Source organism: Danio rerio, chromosome 21 (assembly GCF_052040795.2).
Source record: "Danio rerio strain M-AB ecotype USA chromosome 21, GRCz13ab, whole genome shotgun sequence".
NCBI classification, from domain to species: Eukaryota; Metazoa; Chordata; class Actinopteri; order Cypriniformes; family Danionidae; genus Danio; species Danio rerio.
Window position 1 is genome coordinate 40,553,678 of NC_141041.1, and position 20,920 is coordinate 40,574,597.

The following is a 20,920-nucleotide window of genomic DNA, read 5'->3' on the forward strand; positions in this document are numbered from 1 at the left end:
TGCATAGGAACAACAAGGTCCTGTGAATCATAATTGATGTAATGTTGTGGTGTATAAATCATCAAGCTGATGTTCTCCCTGTGGTTTTATAATATGCTTAAATGAAGATGCAGGACTTTCCGTGTAGGTGTTACCAAGCCTACTTTTGGTCCCGAAGTGATACTGAATGCTTTTACGTTCGCTGCATCCAAAAATGCTTTGCAACACCCACAAAATGTCATAAAATGTATTGTACTGCATTATATGCTGTGTCTAAGAAAACAAGCTGGATTTAGCTTTTCTGTCATTTTCATCAAGTATTGCAAAATAAACAAGAAACTAAGGCTGGCCGATTAATCGGAAAGTAATCAAAATTGACATTAAGAGCCAATAATCGATCAAATTTTACCAGTTCAATTTTTTCAGTTACTTTCCCTACCACATGTGGAGTTACGTGAACTCCCTCTGTGTCAAGGATGATTTAAGCCTCATTTAAGCTACAAGTGACTCGTAGCGGCAAAGCGTCAAGCAACTGTTCATTTCAACGGTGAGTGAGCAATCTCGGGCGACCTCCGTCTATGAAAGCGACAGCGGCTGTTGGCGACCAGGTGATCGTGTTGAGCATCACAACAAAGTTGGGAATCCTTAAACTTTGTGCTAATGAACTTTCTTGAGCGACAGCCAATTGGAACACCAGTACAGCTCACGTAATACTCTCTCAGCCTGCTCAGGGCCCGGTCGTATAGGCCTTTTTCACGAATGAACATAAAGTGATAGTTGCTTATCGACACTTCTGGCCAGAGCAATATGTGAATGGAGTCAGATACACTAGAATCTGTCAGACACATACATGCTAACTCTTTTTTTTTTAACGTTTTCACTACCTCTTGTTTTACCTCAGCGGATGTTTATCGTCTTGTGGACGGACATTCTATTGCTCCACACTCTAAACTTAATAATGAATTTAAGTTTTTCCACAGAAATTACATTTTTAATTGTAAAAGTTAATTTAATTTTAACATTTTCAACGAAGGTGGGTGACGATCCATACGTAAGCATGGTTTGGGAAAGGCTATTTATATTTAGGCCATTTGTAAAAAAGACCTATTTGTGCTGTATATACCTACACACCCCTACGTTTGAAGCAGGTTTCCACCAACAGTCAGCTATAAGGTCGCTGCTACTCTGAATGAGGCATTATACTTCTGCATCGAACACACAGGTATGGTCTGGCGTAACTACTGGTCGCACTTTTGCACTACATTGACAGTGATTGGAAGCTGCATCAGAGATGCCTTGAGGAAGCTTATTTACTATAAAATATTTTTTTACAGAAAATAATAAATTTTGTTTTCAAAAGTGCATTTTATTTATTTTCATTTTTTAAATAAAAAAAAATTGACTGTTGGTTTTAGGCAATGTGTGTTTTTATTTCAGTCGTTCAATGTTGATGTTCTGTCAATAAATAATCATAGATAGTGTGTGTGTTTCCTTCAATCATTAATTTTCTTTTCGGCCTAGTCCCTTCATTAATCTGGGGTCACCACAGCGGAATGAAACGCCAACTTATCCAGCATATGTTTTACACAGTGGATGCCCTTCCAGCTGCAACCCATCACTGGGAAACATTCGTACACACTCATTCACACATACACACACTATGGAGAATTTTAGTTTTCCCAATTGACCTGTACCACATGTCTTTGGACCTGTTTAGGAAACCGGAGCACCTGGAGGAAACCCACGCAAACTTTGGGAAAACATGCAAACTTCACACAGAAATTCCAACTGACCCAGCCGAGGCTGGAACCAAAAATGTTTTTGCTGTGAGGCTACAGCACTACCCACTGCGCCAGTAGTTATATATATATAATCTGCTTATGTTAAAACCTGGCCACTAGCTCTCTGCAACTCTCACATGTTTGCCCACTGAAGCTAAGCAAGCCCGTGCCTGGTCAGTACCTGGATGGGAGACCACATGGCAAAAATTGGTTGCTGCTGAAAATGATGTTAGTGAGACCAACAGGGGGAGCTCAACCTGTCCTAACACCCCAGTATAGTGAAGGGGACTCTATTTTGCTCAGTGAGCGCTGTCTTTTTAAACCTAGGTCCTGACTCTTTGTGGTCAGTAAATATCCAAAGATGTCTTTTGAAAAAGAGTAGGGGTTTAACCCTGGCATCCTCGCCATATTTGCCCATTGCTCTCTGTTCATCATGGCTTCCTAACCATCCCCATATCATAATTGGCTTTATCACTCCGTCTCCTCTCCACCAATCAGCTGGTGAAGTCTGACACAATATGGCTGCCGTCGCATCATCCAAGTGAATGCACACTGGTGGTGAATGAGAAGATTGTAAAGCAATTTGAGCATCTAGAAACGTGCTATATAAATGTAAGGAATTATAATAATAGTTATTATTATTAAAATTAGGTTATGATGTATTCAGTACAGTAAAGTTTGTTGTTTGATGCGCCACCTGGTGGATGTTCTGTAAAGCACAAAACATTTATTTCAATTCCAATGAGAGGAAATTTGGCCAGGATGCTGCGGCTGACCTGAAAATAAAATGAGACGAGCTGTGGTAAAAAACGCCTATTTTTTATGACCCTATCTGTAGGTCAAGTCGCCTAGCCGTAATATAAATAACACAATTTGAATATAAATCCCTTAATTAGGGAAAAAAAATGTATGCTCGCTTGAGGTGGTTTTGGACTACTATGGTAAACTAATGAGAGATAAACTCAAAACATTAGATGAAAAAGCAAACATCACACCTGTGTGACTAATTAGCTGCCACCAATGTTTGCTTGTTTACTGTTGGTTGCTAGGCTACCAATACTACATTTGGGCACTCTAACAACTTCATGATATTCCTGACGTCCTGAGTCATGGCTGGGCATTGCGGACAGCCACAGACTTGCGTAGCCGATGTGTGTACCTTCATAGAAACCAATGTTTAGAATTTTGAAATGCATGGCGTTGCATGGCGCAAAGCTGCACATCGCCGAATGGCGCTTCTGGTGTGTGACCCCTTTAATTCGCAGTTGGGATTATTTTGTATTTTTGTGCTAACTTAATAAGGTTCTTTTCACGTTTGGATGGAAACCTGGCTACAGAGTGCAAGACATTCAAATTACACATTGTGAGGACTTTTCCCAAATTGGCCCTGAGACAGCACTTCACACATTCAGCTTAATGTCTAATTCCATGTTAGAGGGAAAAGGCAGAATCGCAGCAATTGAGAGGTTGTTGCATTCAAACGCTCCACAAACAGTGAAGAACACAGAGAAAGGAAGAGTGAGCGAGTGAGTGTTTGTTTCTCCTCTTGAGTCGTAATGCCAGCTGCCTGACTCTCAGGGGGCCTGGAGCCAGTGTGCACAGTTTGAGCTCAGTGTATGCAAACTGTTGAGATTCAGCTTTGCATAATTTCCTGCTGGCTTTAGTCAGCAGTGCCAAAAACTTTAAACACTTATTCACCTGCATGTGTATACTGTACATGCACAGATTCCTCATCTTTTTTTTTTATACAGAAATAACCTCAATGAAAGATAAATGTCAAATTTAGAAAACAACCTACAATTTATCCAAATTTCAAGGTCACTGCTAGTCTTATTTGAAGCTATGCTAACATTGTAAAAAATAAAAATTAAGCACATTTTACAAGATGCAGTGCATCCGGAAAGTATTCATAGCGCTTCACTTTTTTCACTATTTTATTTATTTATTTATTTATTTTGCAGCCTTATTTATTTACGGTTGTGAATCACGTTATGGGATCTCTGCAGTTTAACAAAGTAACTTTTATTGACATTTTATTTATTTTTAAATAATATATTGCTTAAGAACCCATATATAGAGAAATACAGAAAAAAAACATGTAGGCATTATTATTGTTGGCAGATTAAAGGTTTTTGTACCATACAGCACCAACCCAAGACCATATATCACATCAAACTATTAAAAATGGTAATAAAAGTCACTTTTTCCAACTTTTCGAGGTTAAAAGTTGTTGGAAGAATGATCAAGGTCCCATAATGTAATTCAAAAGCATAAATAATTAATAAAATAAATTAAAACATTAACCACAAAATACAGCTAATTTATGGATATTTTTTTTACAGTGCACTGTCTTTCCTACTTGCACCACCTTGTGCTCCATAAGGCACACTGCCAAATGCTGCAATCTCAGATAACACTACAGGACCATGTTTAATCCTCAGCTGCTGATATGGCATAATTAACAGGCTTTCTGGCTAGCCAACACTTCAGTAAGTTCTGTAATAGTATGGTTACTTTAAGCATGATGTTTAATTAGAATGCATCTGTAATTTTTTAAACCTTTAGTGATGTACTTTGGCGTCATTTACTCAAAGGTAACAAATCGCGTCCATCTGCTACACCCTGAAAATCCCCTGCAGTAGAACATCAACATCTTAACTTTTCTGAAACACAGAGGACAGACATCTGTTTAGTGACTCTGTTTGATCGTTGAGGTGTGCTTAAATTGGGAATAATTTAACATCGGCTGCATATTTGGGAGTGTTTAATGACAAAACTGAATATAAAGTGTTTGATGCAAAAACTGAACAACTTCTCGATTTCTAAATGGATCTAGTTGTGGTGTCACCAGCAGGTGAAACTTGTGAAGGTGTGATCTCATTGGGTAGCACTTTACTGTATATTAAGTGGCATTAACTACTACTTAAATTGAAAAATATGTACAGTGTGTTCATATTGTATTGCACAACATTTATTGGCTTATTGAGGTGGGATACTGTTAGGGTTAGGGAAGGTTTTTAAGGACAGGTGTGAGTGTGTTTAAAGGGTGGGGTAAGGTGTAAGGGATAGGTCAAGGTAATTATGCAACATCATGAATTAATTAACCCCAAGATACTTGAATTCCTCCACTTGGGGTAAGAGCTTTTTTCTAACCTGGAGATGGCAAGCCACCTTTTTCTGGTGAAGCCTTGGACTTCAAGAAGCTGATTTTTATCCCACCCGCATTACACTTGGCAGCAATTCGTCCCAGTGCATTCTGAAGGTCCATGTTCGATAAAGCCAACAGAACAACATTGCCTCCAAATGACAGAGATGAAATCCTGTGGTCCCTGAACCAGACCCCATCCAGCCCAAGGCTGTGCATAGAAATTTTGTTCATAAATATTACAAACAGGACTAGTGACGATGGGCACTAGAGTCCAACATGCACTGGAAACAAGTCTGACTTATTGCCAGCAATGCGAACTAAACTCCTGCTTTGTTCATACAGGGACCAGACAGACCTTAACAGAGCACTTCTGACCCCATACTCCCAGAGCCCCTGCCACAGAATGCCCCAAGGGACACAGTCGAAAGCCTTTTCAAAGTCCACATAAAAAAACACATGTGGACTGGTTGGGCATACTCCCATGAACCCTCGAGCACCCTGGTGAGGATATAGAGCTGGTCCAGTGTTTTGTTCATGAGTAAATGGAGGATGAACATGAGATTGACAGGTGGATTGGTGCAGCGGCAGCAGTAATGTGGTCGATGTATCAGTGAGTTGTGGTAAAGAAGGAGTTGAGCAGAAAGGCAAAGCTCTCAATTTACTTGTCAATCTTTGTTCCTACTCTTACCCATGGTCATGAGCTTTGGGTCTTGACCGAAAGAACAAAATCTCGTATACAAGCGGCCAAAATGAGTTTCCTTTACAGAGTGGCAGGACACACCCTTATAAACAGGGAGAGGAGCTCTGTCACCCTGAAGGTGCTCGGAGTTGTTCCTCCACATTGAGAGAAGTTGGCTGAGTTGGCTCAGGCATCTGTATCGGATGCCCAGTTTGACCTTGTTCTTCCTTAATCAAAAGCCTTTAGTACTTCTGTTTGTGTATAGAAGCTTGCCAAATAAGGGTTTGCCCCTCATTGAGCATGGATATGTTGATTTATGAGCTGAGATTGGTCAGTGACACTCAGGATGTAATGATGGAAACCCAACTCTGTGATCTTGAGCGGTGAAATTACCCTTTATAGAAGTTTGTCTCGAGAGGAAATCCTTGCCTGATTAACCAAGTCCTGCCCTCAGGCCCCGCGCCCTGCCTTTTCCTGTTTAGTCCCAAGGTGAGAGAGAGACAGTAACGGAAAGATAAGTAACTGTCTGAGGACACGGACAGTAATGAATGAGGAACGTTATGTAAAGGATAGACGTCCATGAGATGCAGCAACAAGCATCAAGGAGATGATTGCTCTTGACTGTAACAAAACTCGAGCGAGCTCAAGTGAATCACTCCGACTCGTCTCTCACAAATTGTGTTTGACAGGACTAGAGCGGCGTTCCAAAATAATATCGCAGAACCCTCACGGGCTCCATAAACCTTTGATAAGAAGATGACTGATATTTCAGAGGAAAAATTACTCCTCGTGGTTATTGGTCATTCATAATCCTGTTTTGAAGTGTTAATGGAGAACCATATTTAAACTGCCAGATTTAATACACACATCCAGCAGATATATTAAATCTTTAATGCTTTTTTTAGGAACGTACACGGCCAACTCCCAAGGACAGCTAACTCCCTTGAAATAAAAAATGCTGAAATGCTTTAACCTTTTTTTTAAGAAGGCGCTAATAGTATCATTGAACGCCAAGTTGCAGAAACAATATATTATCCTTGAGTTCTTGTGTAAATTGGATGAAGAACTGAATTGTGCCTCTATTTATTTTGAGCAACGTTTTAAATGAAATTCGTCATAATATATGCTGTTAAAGTACTGTATTAAGTGTGCTAAATGCCAGAATATCATTTCCAAACTGAAAAATAGAGTCATTTATAAAAGCTGTTGAGTAACAAGGACTGTATGTCTTCGTTAGGCTGACTTTTGATTAACTCACTCTTCAATCTGCAAGAAGAAGGAAAATGTAGTGTGTTGCCCGAATGTAATTGTAAACCATTTGAAGGTTTTAAGAGTGTCAGATTTCTAAATAACGATGCACTGGGTCCAAACCACATTCATATATTGATGAAGTAGTGTTAAGTGATTATTACTTAGCACAAAACAATGACTTATCTGCAAAATAATTTTCCTCTAAAGTAGAAACTGACCCATTAACCAATTTGTGCCTATTTAAAAAACATGGTTTCATGCATGTAGCCTTGTTAATAGTGTCCTATATGAACATGTTTTACATTTATTTTCTCCAGGTTTTTGATTTATTTATTTATTTTTTTTGTATTTGAATATGCAACAACTATAGTTGACGGTGGGCAAATATGTTGTAAGAACATTTGGCATTCTAACTCAAAACAACTGCTTTTAAAAGTTCGCACATGCATAAACACATGTATTATGTGTACAATTAGAAAACCATTTGATATGAAGCCCCCGAAAATGATCTATCATATAATTTCATGAATATGAAACTATTCCATTTGTCTTAAAGTGAATAAACACGCACTAGTTTCCCCCAACAGACTGCTGTGTGTCAAAAAGATAAATGAAAAAAGTCATCAAACTAAAATATTTTCAGTAAATCTCACTAGACATTGACTGAATTAGTCAGACAGCTAGTAATGAGTAAAGCTGCTGATTCTGCTTGTGGAGTTGTTTAATGATCCTGAAAAGCTGAGATTTTAAGAGATTTAAGTTTTCAGTTCAGTTCCTAAGGCCATGTCCACACGTACACAGGTATTTTTGTAAACGACTATGGTTTTTTTTTCTCAATTTTCAATTAGAGCACACCCTGACAACAGTTTTCAAAAATGTGGGTTTCAGTGACCTGATACTTTGCTGCTTTGTAAAAAAAAAGCTGCAATTTAGACAAAACCCATGTTTGTGTGAACAGCATGACCACCATAATCTGCAAGTTGTGACTGAATTTGGTTGTAGTTTTGTGTTTTTCTTTAGTTTTAACAGAAGGAGTTTATTATTCTTAGTTCATTCAGAACTTTAACTCTGCTTCAGTGTTATTTTAACAGTGTTGTATCAGTGCCCTTGTCAAAGGTAACTTGCACTTCAGTGATGGCATCGTTAATGCTGAAAAATACATAGAGATTTTGGAGCACAAAATGCTGCTTTCTTTTCCAGGGACGCATATTCTATGCATATTTTAACAGGACAATACAAAACCACATTCTGCACACATTACAAAGTCCTGGCTTTAGAGGATGAGGATAGAGGTACTTGACTGGCCTGCTTGCAGCCCCACCCTGTCTCCAATAGAGAATATGTGGCGCATTTTGAAGCCCAACAAAATGCAACAACGAAGACCCCTTACTGTTGCCCATCTTAAGACTTGTTTGCAGAAAGAATGGGACAAAATTAAACACTTTTCAATTGGTGACTTAAACACCAAACATACTTAGTCCCTAAAGATACTTTGTGTTGTGAAAAGTAAAGGCAAACTTACATAGTGATGAATGCTTTACTGTTCCAACTTTTTTTTAAAATGTGTTGCAAGAACCAAAAGGTACAGTCTGATCATCCATTGTCCAACTAAATTTATTTTAGCAGTGCTAAAATAAATTTGACAGCAGATTTCTAATCAGCAGGAACATTCCAGATGCGGTGCTGATCCCAGATCTGGCTTATATTTATATCAAGTTTTAATTAAGACTGGGCTATAGCCTTAACATAATTCTGTATATAGGCTTTTTATGTGTTACACAGATGGATATAACCCTTATTTACACAGTTAAAAATTTTTGTGTGTAATATTTACACACAACACCCTTGTCTTTAAAATATTTAATGTAAGATAATGTAGAATCAGTGTTTTTGGATGGTTAACATTTAAATACAAAGTATTAAAATTTATTAATTTATTATTATTTTTTTTTCATTTAATACAAACGACCCCCAATAAACTATACTAAAATGGCTAAAATTACTATTAAATTAAAAACAATGTCCTGTTTTTAAACTTAAAACATTTGACATACTGTTGGACTGGACTTATGTCTCATTCAGTCAAATTTAAATATAACGATATAATATTCATTCAAATTCTATGAGAACAGGACAGTCCACACCACAGCTGTAACGATGATACAGGAGGACAATACCATTGGCTGTATTCACATGCAATAATAAGTTACTTATTGGACTGACTGCTCAGCCAGACTAAATGGCCTTCATGCAAACCCATTAGACTGAGCTTGATCTGAATACATCTTTTTGATTGAGTTGGAAGGAATGACCTTTTCTAATCCACTCGAGAGGTAAAACTTGAGAAGTAAACTTGATCAGACTGCAAACCAAAACTGTAAAATACTGAGGTAGAGCATAGATGACGTATGAAACCAGATGTTTTAGTAGATTGAAGTGTCAACAATGACAATCATGTTATTGTAAAATTTTCTTTCCACATCCCATTGGCCACCCTTTTAGCCACAGATGGCTTGTTTTGGCCATAAGAATGGGCAATTTTACTGTTTGATAAATGTAATCAGCATGGCACAAAGCTTCATGCAGTCATTGTGTCCTAATTAGGACCTGCAACAAAAACATAACAAGTCTGCTCTTTAAAACTAAAAAAATAAGCAATGGTAGAAGACATTGCAAACAACAAGAGATTCTGTGTCCATGTTAAGAGATCAAATGATTGAATCAACTCAATCACTTTATTTTAAAACATATTTACATAATGGCTAGTATTCCCTGAAGCTGATTGGTTAACATTTTGAAGATAAATATTACACAGCAATAATCATTTGGTTCTTTGCATTAGTGCATCACACTCCCTGAAAAAATAAAAACCAACATTGTGTCCTGTTAAAATCTTCCATATTTTGTGCATTTCAGAAAAAAATGTTCATTTATTGTTTATATATTAGTTGCCACATTTCTACTAATGTGCCAAATGGTTCATCAGGTACCAGTTTTTTTTCCAAATGGATCTGCGGCACAATTACAATACGTTCTTGACCACAAAAGGCAGTAACTTTGTTTTTGGCTAAAAAATAATTTATGAATATCTTCAGGACATTCGGGACCTCTTTTATCATGTGGATTTTTAGTCAGTTTTGGTGTTTGGTGTCTAATTTGCTCAACTGGCAGTTTGCTACTTATAATTGCTTTGGCTGGACTACTAGAAATGTTTTAGCCAAGTCATTTTTTCTCATTTCTCAGCTTTCCCAGTTCTCAGTAATAAATAATATGAATATGGTCGGAATACAATTGCAAAATAGACCATAAACAACAACATAATTCATTTTTGTCTCAGCCCACACTAGAGGTTTAAAGTACTTGAGTAACATTTTCTTGATTATTGTTCTAGAAGAGTTTTTATCAGTTTATTCACGACAACTTGGTTTTGTATGTTATTATTATTATGATTAGTATTTTTTATTATATGCATATTTATATTTGTTTTATTAAAAACAAGCTTAGATTTGTCCACCTCTCAGGTTTTGAACCATATGGGACATACGTTTAGATTTAACTCAGTTTTTTTAACACACTTCGTTATTATTGTTCATTTATTAATTTGCTGGAAATAAGAACTAAATTTACAAATAGTTTTGAAACAAATCTTTGTGCTTAACAAAGAAAATTAATTATGTAGGCTGATGGATGTCTTCAGTGGAGTGTATGAGAAAAAAAAGTGAAAGTAAAGGCTAATTGGAGGAGGCTCATTCTTTATCCTTGCGCTGCAGATTGTATGTTTAACTGTTTTCTCACTAGTGAAGCATTCCGTTTTTCCACTTACAAAGTCTGCCATGTAAATAGCAAATGCACCATGGCACAACGCAACTGATTCTTAAAGATTGGTTTATTTTCAAAACACACCCAACTCTAACAAGCCTGTTTGACCAAGCGCCACGGCGCAGAGCATTTTTTTTGGTCCTTAAAATATCAAAAATTGATTCGTTAAAATAGAGCTCTGTTTGTGAAATTTCAGCTAAAAGTACCTCACGAAAAATGTTTTATCCCTCTTTGAATCTGCCCCTTTTGTGCTCAATTTGTGCTATTTTACTAACTGTCACTTTAAATTCAAATGAGAATATATATATATTTATCTTTATTTTTAGCCCTGTTTATTTTTTCCCCAATGTCTGTTGAACGGAGAGAAGATTTTTTAATTCATTTTTTAACGTAATAGTTTTAATAACACATTTCTAATACCTAATTTATTTTATCTTTGCCATGATGACAGTAAATAATATTTTACTATATATTTTTCAAGACACGTCTATACAGCTAAAAGTGACAATTAAAGGCTTAACTTGGTTAGGTTAAGGTTAACTGGGCAGGTTAGGGTAATTAGGCAAGTCATTGTATAACAATGGTTTTTTCTGTAGACTATCAAAAAAGCTAAAAGGGGCTAATAATTTTGACCTTCAATTGGCTTTTAAAAAATTTAAAACTTTTATTGTAGCCGAAATAAAACAAATAAGACTTTCTCCTGAAGAAAAATGATTATCAGACACTCTGAAAATTTCCTTCGTTAAACATCATTTGAGAAATATCATATATATATATATATATATATATATATATATATATATATATATATATATATATATATATATATATATATATATATATATATATATATAGGGGCAAAGTAGTGGCGAAGTAGGAAGTGCTGTCGCCTCACAGCAAGAAGGTCACTGGTTCGACCCTCGGCTCAGTTGGCGTTTCTGTGTGGAGTTTGCATGCTCTCCCTGCGTTTGCATGGGTTTCCTCCGGGTGCTCCATTTTCCCCCACAGTCCAAAGACACGCGGTACAGGTGAATTGTGTAGGCTAAATTATCCGTAGAGTTTGAGTATGAGTGTGTGTGTGTGTGTGTATGTTTCCAAGGGATGGGTTGCGGCTGAAAGGGCATCTGCTGCGGAAAAACCTGCTAGATAAGTTGGTGGTTCATTCTGCTGTGGTGACCCCAGATTAATAAAGGGACTAAGCCGACAGGAAATTAATGAATGGATATATATATATATATATATATATATATATATATATATATATATATATATATATATATATATATATATATATATATATAGTAAGTAAGGTATAAGTAAAGTATCCATTCATATATAAGTATTCATTCATGCTGTTACATATACTTACACGTACTTATTTAATACCCAAGTACAATTGCAATTAGGTACTTTTTTCACTTTTGTGTGTGTTTCTGGCCATCACTTTAGTAATGTCGGTGAGTTCTTTTTACACATCTGAGTATAAACAGAATATATAAGACTTCAATCTAGATTTAAAAAGTCTAACATGGGAGAGGATCCTACGGTTACTGGAAGTGCATTTTACTGTTTTAGGGGCCGCAACTGCAAAAGCTCTGTCACCCTTAAACCTCTTTAAACGGGACCAGGGGACAGAAAAAAGCAGTGGTTACAAGAGTAGAGAGATCTTGAGACAGCATACGGTATTAAGAGGTCAGCAATGTATGAAGGTGCAAGTCCATGCAAAGCTTTATACACCAACTGCAAAACCTTGAAATCAATTCAGTTTTTTTTTTTTTATGTTTTTGACAGATTTTGTTTCATTTAACTGGTAACCAGTGCATTCTATAGAGTTCATCAAAAGTCTAGCTGTTGCTTTTTTGATTATTGATGCATCTATGAATGAGGCGTTAGTACAAAATTCTTGAGTTTATTTTACTCAGACTCACTATACTCTCTAATACTTTTTATTTATCAAACCAGTAGAGCACCTTTTGGATGCGGATTACAGGACATTCACATCATGAATGTTCAGCCAACAAAACTGCAACATTTAAGGAAATTTTCCAGAGCCTGCATTAAAGTATACATATATATATATATATATATATATATATATATATATATATATATATATATATATATATATATATATATATATATATATATATATACATCCTCACCTTGGAGTTATAAGGTTCTTTTTGGTTCTGAATGATTTTGAGATATTGAGCTTCAAAGTTTTTGTATTCCATAGCAAACAGTATGTGTAACTTTTAAATAAAATGTCTTAAAATGTAAACAACATATAAAAAAAACATCCCATAATGTAAATAAGTTGTCATTTAATTAGTATATGTCAGTAACTTAATTTTGAAGAAAATGTCAGATCGAACCTTATGATTCTAAGGTGACGATATATGTTGTTGTAAAAATTATAAAAAATTTCTAATTAATATTATTATCTAATTTTCCACCATTTGATTTATATTTAATTTATATATATATATATATATATATATATATATATATATATATATATATATATATATATATATATATATATATATATATATATATATATATATATATATTATATATTTTATTAAAATAGGCCTGCAAGTTTACAAAATTAAGTAATGACATACTATAAACTTTAAACAGTTCAATCAGACTACAAAAATCAGCAAAACAACAACAACGAAAAAATGCAATACTTGCTAAATTAGTCTATTATAATAAACACTTTAAATAGGGTTAATGTTTCTTTAGAACTTTAGCTGACCATAAATCCCTAATGATATAATACATTTTAGGAGTTCACACTTAGCTGACGATCGATTATAAAGCTTGTTTGGCTTGCTATCATAAGATCCTTGAGCCCAGGGCTCCCTCCCATTTGCAAGGCGAGAGGGGAGTTTGAGCTCTGGTAGATCTTGAGAACTCTCCTGCTGTAGTAACTAATGAACAGATAGTGATTGCTCTTAAGAGATAGCTACTTACTAGAAGCATGTCTAAGTGCCGATTTGGATTAGTCATTTACTTAAGTTGCATGTTTTTGGACAGTGGGAGGAAACCTGGGAACCTGAGGGAAACCCAAGTGAGCACGGGGAGAATGTGAAACTCCACACAAAAATGTTGGCTGGCTTGGTTAGGACTAGAACCAGTGACTTTCTTGCTGTGAGGCAACAGTGCTAACCACTGGGCTACCGTGCCACCCATCAAGAAAAGGAAGAGGAGTAGGGGTGAAAAGGGGGATTCTTCAAAACGCAGACGACTGTCATTTGGAACTTAGGATATTTATAGTGGCTTAAGAATGGTCTGATTGGTAAATCATGAATTAAATAATGCGGGGCCGGCTGCAAGCAATCATAATCACGTGATCCTTTCGAAATTAGTTTATAAATAAACTTCACTTTATATCCATGCTTTGGAAATCCACAAAAGCTAATTGTGGTCTTCTGAGTTACAGAAGGCTAGCTAGCACCCCTATTTTATTTATTTGTTTATTTTATTTTTATTTTTTTGCCTCCATTGCTCCATATTATTACTGTTGTTTACATAAAAGGGGCAAGGTAAACATTCATAAAAAGTTTGCTTTTTAACTGGTTCAGTTAGACTTACTGTAAAGCCTAACTGAGTGTATTTACTTGAGATAGATACTCCACAACGATGGATATTTTAGTAACTGCTTGTGTAGGCTATTTGACTTGTTCGCACAATGTCTCGGTTATAATGTGTGATGGAAGGACTGTGCAGGCACGTGCCAGTTTGAGTCCAGCTGTAACCGCCACGCGACCAAGACAGCGCTTCAGTTATAAGACCATTCAGTATGATTCTGCCCATCCCAGCTTCTGTTAGTACATGTACTAGAATATTAATGATGAAGATGCTTGGTTAGCCTACCTTTGACTGAAAGGTTCTCGCAGTAGTGCCGAAATAAAGAACAGCAGCGAACCGAAAGGAATACTTCACATTATCAGTGAGAGAAAGCATAACGCAAAGAGGAGTTTCCCATGTCATATTGCAAATTAATTCTTCAACCAACCAAGGGCCCCTTTCTTCCATGAGCCCTGGGCCTTCAGCCCAACCTAGCCCTGTCCAAAGAGCTTAGAATGACCAGTTCCATTGCAACAGCAGCGCCCAGCAACAGCCCTGTGATTCCGCCTTTTTGGAGTGAAAGCGATCGGCCGTCCATTGGATCTTATTGCTGTCACAATAGCAAGCAGCTGCTTTGTTTGTTATTTATTTGTTTAAAAAGCGCATTAAAGCTGAGATACAACCTGAAAGATGACAATACAACACTTACTATCACAATCATCTGTACTTTAAATAGTTTATTTTACAGACTTAAGCTGCGTCCCAAATGGCACACTATACACTATGCACTCATGCACTATGTACTTATGCACTTACACTCTCAACAGGATAGTATATGTATGTAGTGTCGTCCCAAATGCCACACTAATGTTTTTTTACTAAGCGGAAATTCAAACCGTTTCCCTGAAGACGTTTGACGGTTGCCAAATCGGTGAAATAACCGAATTATCAAATAATACCTGCAGTGAGTATAACCGCATTCTCCATCGGGAGGTGCTATAATCACTCTCGTAGGAGAATTTTGCTTTCACGATCTAAAACAAATAAAGTTATCCAACATGTGCGCCCGATAGCTCCGCCCCTTCCGCTCTGTGACCAAACCTGTGGTCGTTGAGTGCCTGAAGTGTCCATCATTACACACTTAATTTTAGCGGCTGAATGAGTGCATCATCCGGGTAATTAAAGTGCACTTATTATTTTTAGGGTTTTCAGTGTGAATACACTACTTACACTATTTATACTACAAAATGGCGTAGAATAGTGCATAAGTATGCAATTTGGGACGCAGCTTTATAATATGCTATTGTTCTATTGGAATTTTTATTCCAAAATGGCCACCGCAGCATCTAGTGGCTGTTTCCCAAATCGCACTAGAGTGTTGCCTCTTAGTGATTCTATGCTCTTTGCCCTTTTGTTAATCTGGCCCTAAACATGGGGTCCAACCTGGTACCTATAAGGTAGCTGTAAAGTGTCTGGTGTAGTTTTAGCTCCTACAGTTCCTTCTAAAGCAGCATTTGATGTTGCACCAATAAAACAGTGTTATAATAATAAGGCAGCATCTTTTTAATCTATTATATTTATACACATTGCTCACAGTACAAATTGGTCAATGAAAAGATGATGATGACAGAATAAATATGTTGAGGAAGCAACATGCCAATACTTATAACCTTTCTCTCAAAGTGTTGGATGAGCCAGGCTGCGATGAAAATGTCACATCATCTTTTCTTATTGAAAATCATTACCAGTTAAAGATCATGACATTAAGGAATCAGCCAGATACATAAACATTGTACAAGTAAGCAAAAATGGTTGCTGGCTAGTGCTGGGTCCTGTTGTGGCTGTCCCAGTGTTGCCTGAGAAAAATGTCATGGAAGGGAAGTCCATTCATCAACTGATAAGGAGACATTTTACGAAAGATGTCCAGATATTGATGCATGATGCAATTAATGCCCTATTCTTTGACGCTAATTCAAGATGAGTATATAAACATATAGGGCTCTATTTTGACGATCAATGTGCAAAGCGCAGGGTGCAATCGCCGTGTTTCAAGGCGTGTCAGAATCCATTTTTGCTAATATAAGGACGGAAAAATCCGCTTTGCGCCGTAGCTCATGATCTAAAACGGTTGAGTTTATTTTCTTAATGAGTTATAGGTGTGTTTTGAGAATAAACCAAACAGAGTCTCATCTCCCATTTCTTTTAAGAGCCAGTTGCGTCGCGCCGTAAGCGCATTTGCTATTTACATGTTGTAAAGTAACTGTGAATGGAAAAACTGAGCATTTCACTATCAAGAAAACAGTTAAACAGAGCATCTACCGCACGAGAATGAGAGATAAGGGATCTCATAATCTACTTTCACTTTTGCTCTCGTGGATAGGGAAACCTTGTATGCACAGACATCAATTAGCCTATAAATAATTAATTTTGTTTGTTAAGCGCAAACATTTGTTTTAAACGGTTTCTAAATACAGTTCTAATTTCCAGCAAACGAATAAATGAACAATAATAACAAAGTGTGGTAAAAAACCTGAGTTATATCCAAAAACACATGCTGTGCCCCATATGGTCTAAAACCTGCAGGTGGACAAATCTAAGCTTGTTTTTAATAAAACAAAAATGAATATGGATATACTAAATAATACTGCTAATAATAATAACGTTCTACAAAAGCAAATTGAATGAACTGAAAAAGCCTCCCGAGATGAAGAAAGTATGAAGGCAGTGGTTTTTAAATTCATGTAGGCTAGAAAAGAATATGTTTTGCAATATTTTAATCCTTTACATTTATATCCTATATATATCCTTATTATATCCTATATATATCCTTGATATTTGATATCTTTTTCATATGTAAAGATATTTGCGTATTGCTCTACATCTTGTGTGGATTAAAGTGTGTAAGCCAGGCGCACTCTGTGCCAGACAATAGATCGGCTTTGTTCTGGTCTAAAGAACAGACTGTTATAGTTTCTCAAAATAGTAACATGCCAGCAACGCGCCAAAACACGCCTGCTTTTTAAGACCAGAACGCCTATGGGCGCACATATGAGTGCAAATGCATTTGCTATTTAAACAGTGTAGCGCAACACCTCAAAAGGACTCTTGCGCCGAGCTGAAAGTAGCAAATAACATTGCGCTGGGTGTATGTATGTATATGGCCTATAATAATTAAAGTGACCCCTTCAAAATTTGTTTTCAGTCTGGAATTGCCATTAAAAGTTACATGTTTTGAGTTAAAGGTTAATTATAAGATAAATTTAGTTTACTGTACTTAAAAAAAGGAAGTAAACCTGTTGCTTTTATAGGAGCACTGCTTTTTTTTTTTAGAAAATAGGCTTTTTTTACAACTCCCTAAAAATATTTCTCAGCTAACACAATGTACAGAAAAGTCAAACTATAGATAGGAACATCATCTAAACTCTTTTTAAAATTTGTTTTAAGTGAGATGCTAATGGTCTAATCTGATTCAATTGTCTATGCTAAGCTAAGCTTAAAGGGCTATTACCAGACCCAAATACCAGCTAAATGTATTAAAAAGTGATAAAACTCAACTGTTAAAACAAACTATTGGGCAAAAATAATATTAACTTTTAATTTTGCCTTGATCTTCATGCTCAGTGTAACTACAGAAGCGTCAAACTATAAATAGGAACCTAATAGGAATCTAAACTCTTTTTTGATTTGTTTTAAGTGAGATGCTAATGGTCTAATTTAATTAAATTGCCCATGCTAAGCTAAGCTCCCCTAGACCACATGAAAAAAGGCCCCAGGTAGATAACTAGGTAACAGCACTGTAAACTTTTTTTTTTTTTTTTGGAAATAGGCTCATTTTGGAAATAGGCTCAACTCCCAAGGTAACAGTGCTGCGTACTTTCATTGACCCTGCTGCAGCCATGGTACAGCAGCAAAGTTCCTTGACTATGTGCCAAAATGATAGTAACTTTTCATTTTGCCTTGATCTACAGACCCAATGTAATTACACAAGAGTCAAACTGGGATATTATCTAAACTCTTTTTGATTTCATTCAGTGAGATGCTAGTTGTCTAATCCAATTCAATTGTCTATTCTAAGCTAAGCTAAGCTAAAAGTGCTACACTGTAAAAAAAACCTTGCTGCCTCACATTTTGTTACCTCAAATGGAGTTTTTTATTCATCTCAACATACATTAACCAAACTAAACAAAAAATTCCTAAGTTAAATGTTTGATTTAAACCTGGAAAAATACCTTAAAGCAACATGAAATGTTTGTCATCTTTAGGTTTTTTTTTTCACAATTTTTTTACAGTGTAATGCCAGACCTAAATATCAGCTGAATGAATTAAAAATGTGGTAAAACTCCAACAGTTTACAGGTGACATGTAAAACTAAAAAGTGAAGTTAAAGTGATTAGTTTACTTAACTTAAAAAAATGACTACACACATTGCCTTATTAAGTAAATTAACCATGTGCATTAATTCATTCATTTTCTTTTTGTTTTAATCCCTTTATAATCCTGGATCGCCACAGCAGAATGAACCGCCAACTTATCAAGCACGTTTTTACGCAGCGGATGCCCTTCCGGCCGCAACCCATCTCTGGGAAACTATGGACATTATATTAAAAATAATGGTTATTGTTTTTTAATCACTTTTATATTATAATTAAAAGCATTTATGAACAGAAAATGATCATATGTCATAATAATATATTTACACAGCAGATTTCACAATTCAAGCTGCAATTATAGGGATACAAAGTTAGCATTACCTCTACTGTGAAAGATCTGGGTGTTGTATTATACAGCAACTTCATTTTTGAAAATCATATCTTCCATGTCACAAAAACCACTTTTTTTCATCTAAGAATTATTGATAAGTTACGAAGCATTCTACCCATCACATGCTTTTATGACTTCTATTGGGTAAATTACTGCACTGCTCTAGTCGCTGGTTGCCCAGCATTCTTTATTGATAAACTTCAGTTAGTGCAAAATGCAGCTGCCAGAGTTCTTACCAGATCAAGAAAATATGACCATGTCACAAAAATTTTATCATCCTCACACTGGCTGCCTGTTTAGTAATATTGCTTAAAGCCTTAAAAATCTAGCTTCTGTTTATCTAACCAACCTTCTGTCTCACTATAATCCAGCCCGCTCTTTAAAGGGCCATGAAACCCCCTCGTTTCAGCAGGGTGTTTTCACACCTCTACTTTGGAAAAAGTCAGAAAAGTGGGCGTGTCCAGCTCTGTTTAGGGGGGAGTGTCGGAGGAACTAAAGTGGGAGGGTGTAGGAGTGTCTATTTGGGCACGCGCCAGTTTCAGTCAAAATACACACAAGAGGAAGTGATGGTGTTTAACCTACATGGACATCTGTAGTCGAATTATTTGCCAAATTATTAAATGTTGGACTTTAACTGCAGTTTGACTCTTTTATTCACGGAATTCATTCATGCCCCTCGCGACAAACGAGATATTTGATTCGAGGATCTGCTCTAAGCGTGTATTTTTCATGCAATGTTTGATACAGCACGGCGAATGAGAGAAAAAAAAACTCTGCATTTCCCGGAAAATAGATGCACACGGCAGGTAGCATCAGAAAGCCGCGTGTGTTATTCCGGTCACAAAATGCGGTGCTAACATGTCTGCACTCAGTGCAATAGTTAACTTAATTCAATACGAACAAACTGAATAAACAAAGAGCACTGGTCGCTCACTTACCAAATCTGTAGAGACAGGACAATCACCAGCAACTAGAGCCGCGGCTTTATGGAGAGAATACTACAAGCGAATCCAGATTTCAGCGTTTGCAGATGAGAACAGCTCTCAGGTAAACAATAATCCCCCTTAGACACGTAAGGTATTGTTGTCGAGCGTCGCGTACACTGTTTATCCACACGTGGTCCAGATAAGCTCTCACAGAGAAAAAATGAAAACGAAACTTAATGGCAGCAAACTATAAAAGCAACCCTTCACGCTTGTTTTGCCAACACAACATGGCGTCTCTGTGGTGTAAACACGGTGACACTAATGAATATTAATGAAGTTGCACAATAGAGCGCGCTGATTGGTTTGAACCAAGCCTTACTCATGCATTAATGTATCACACTGTAAGACGTAATAAGACTCACTCAGGCACAGACGCCCAGTCTGTACTCTGGAATACACGCTATTATGTCATGACCGTGACGCAGCTTCAAAAATTCGTTTAAACAGGAAGTACGAATTTGCTTGAAATAACGCAAAAACAACCAATTTACACTTTTTAGTGAAATATAGGTGTCCTAATAGTGTTTTTAGCAGTGTGGGACACATATACGACTGTCAACAGCTCAAAAAATGTGTTTTGGTGTTTCGTGATCAAAACTCAGGGCTTCTTCTGGTGGTACCCAGAAAAGCAAAGTCTACTAAAGGAGGTTGAGCCTTCTCATGTATGGCTCCTAAAATTTAGAGTAGCTTTCCTGATAATGTCCAAGCCTCAGACACACTCTCGCATCTCACATAGTAAAGCATACAAATAATCCATCATTATAATGGTCATCCAAATGTAGAAAACATTCCTGCATTGATGTTTAATATCTTTTGTTTAAATACATCATAAACAACACGACGCTAATTTTTTTTTTTTTTTGTTCTCTATTTCCACCTTGGGATACTCATTCCAAGGCCTGTAGAGATTGTGCAGCGCCATTGATGTGACTAAAGA

General features: G+C 36.5%; 1 protein-coding gene across 2 annotated transcripts in view; it reads right to left on the reverse strand.

Annotated features, from left to right (window-relative positions):
* Nucleotides 1-20,920, reverse strand: part of si:dkeyp-23e4.3 — a 152,462-nt gene that overhangs the window by 74,306 nt on the left and 57,236 nt on the right. The window lies entirely within an intron of this gene.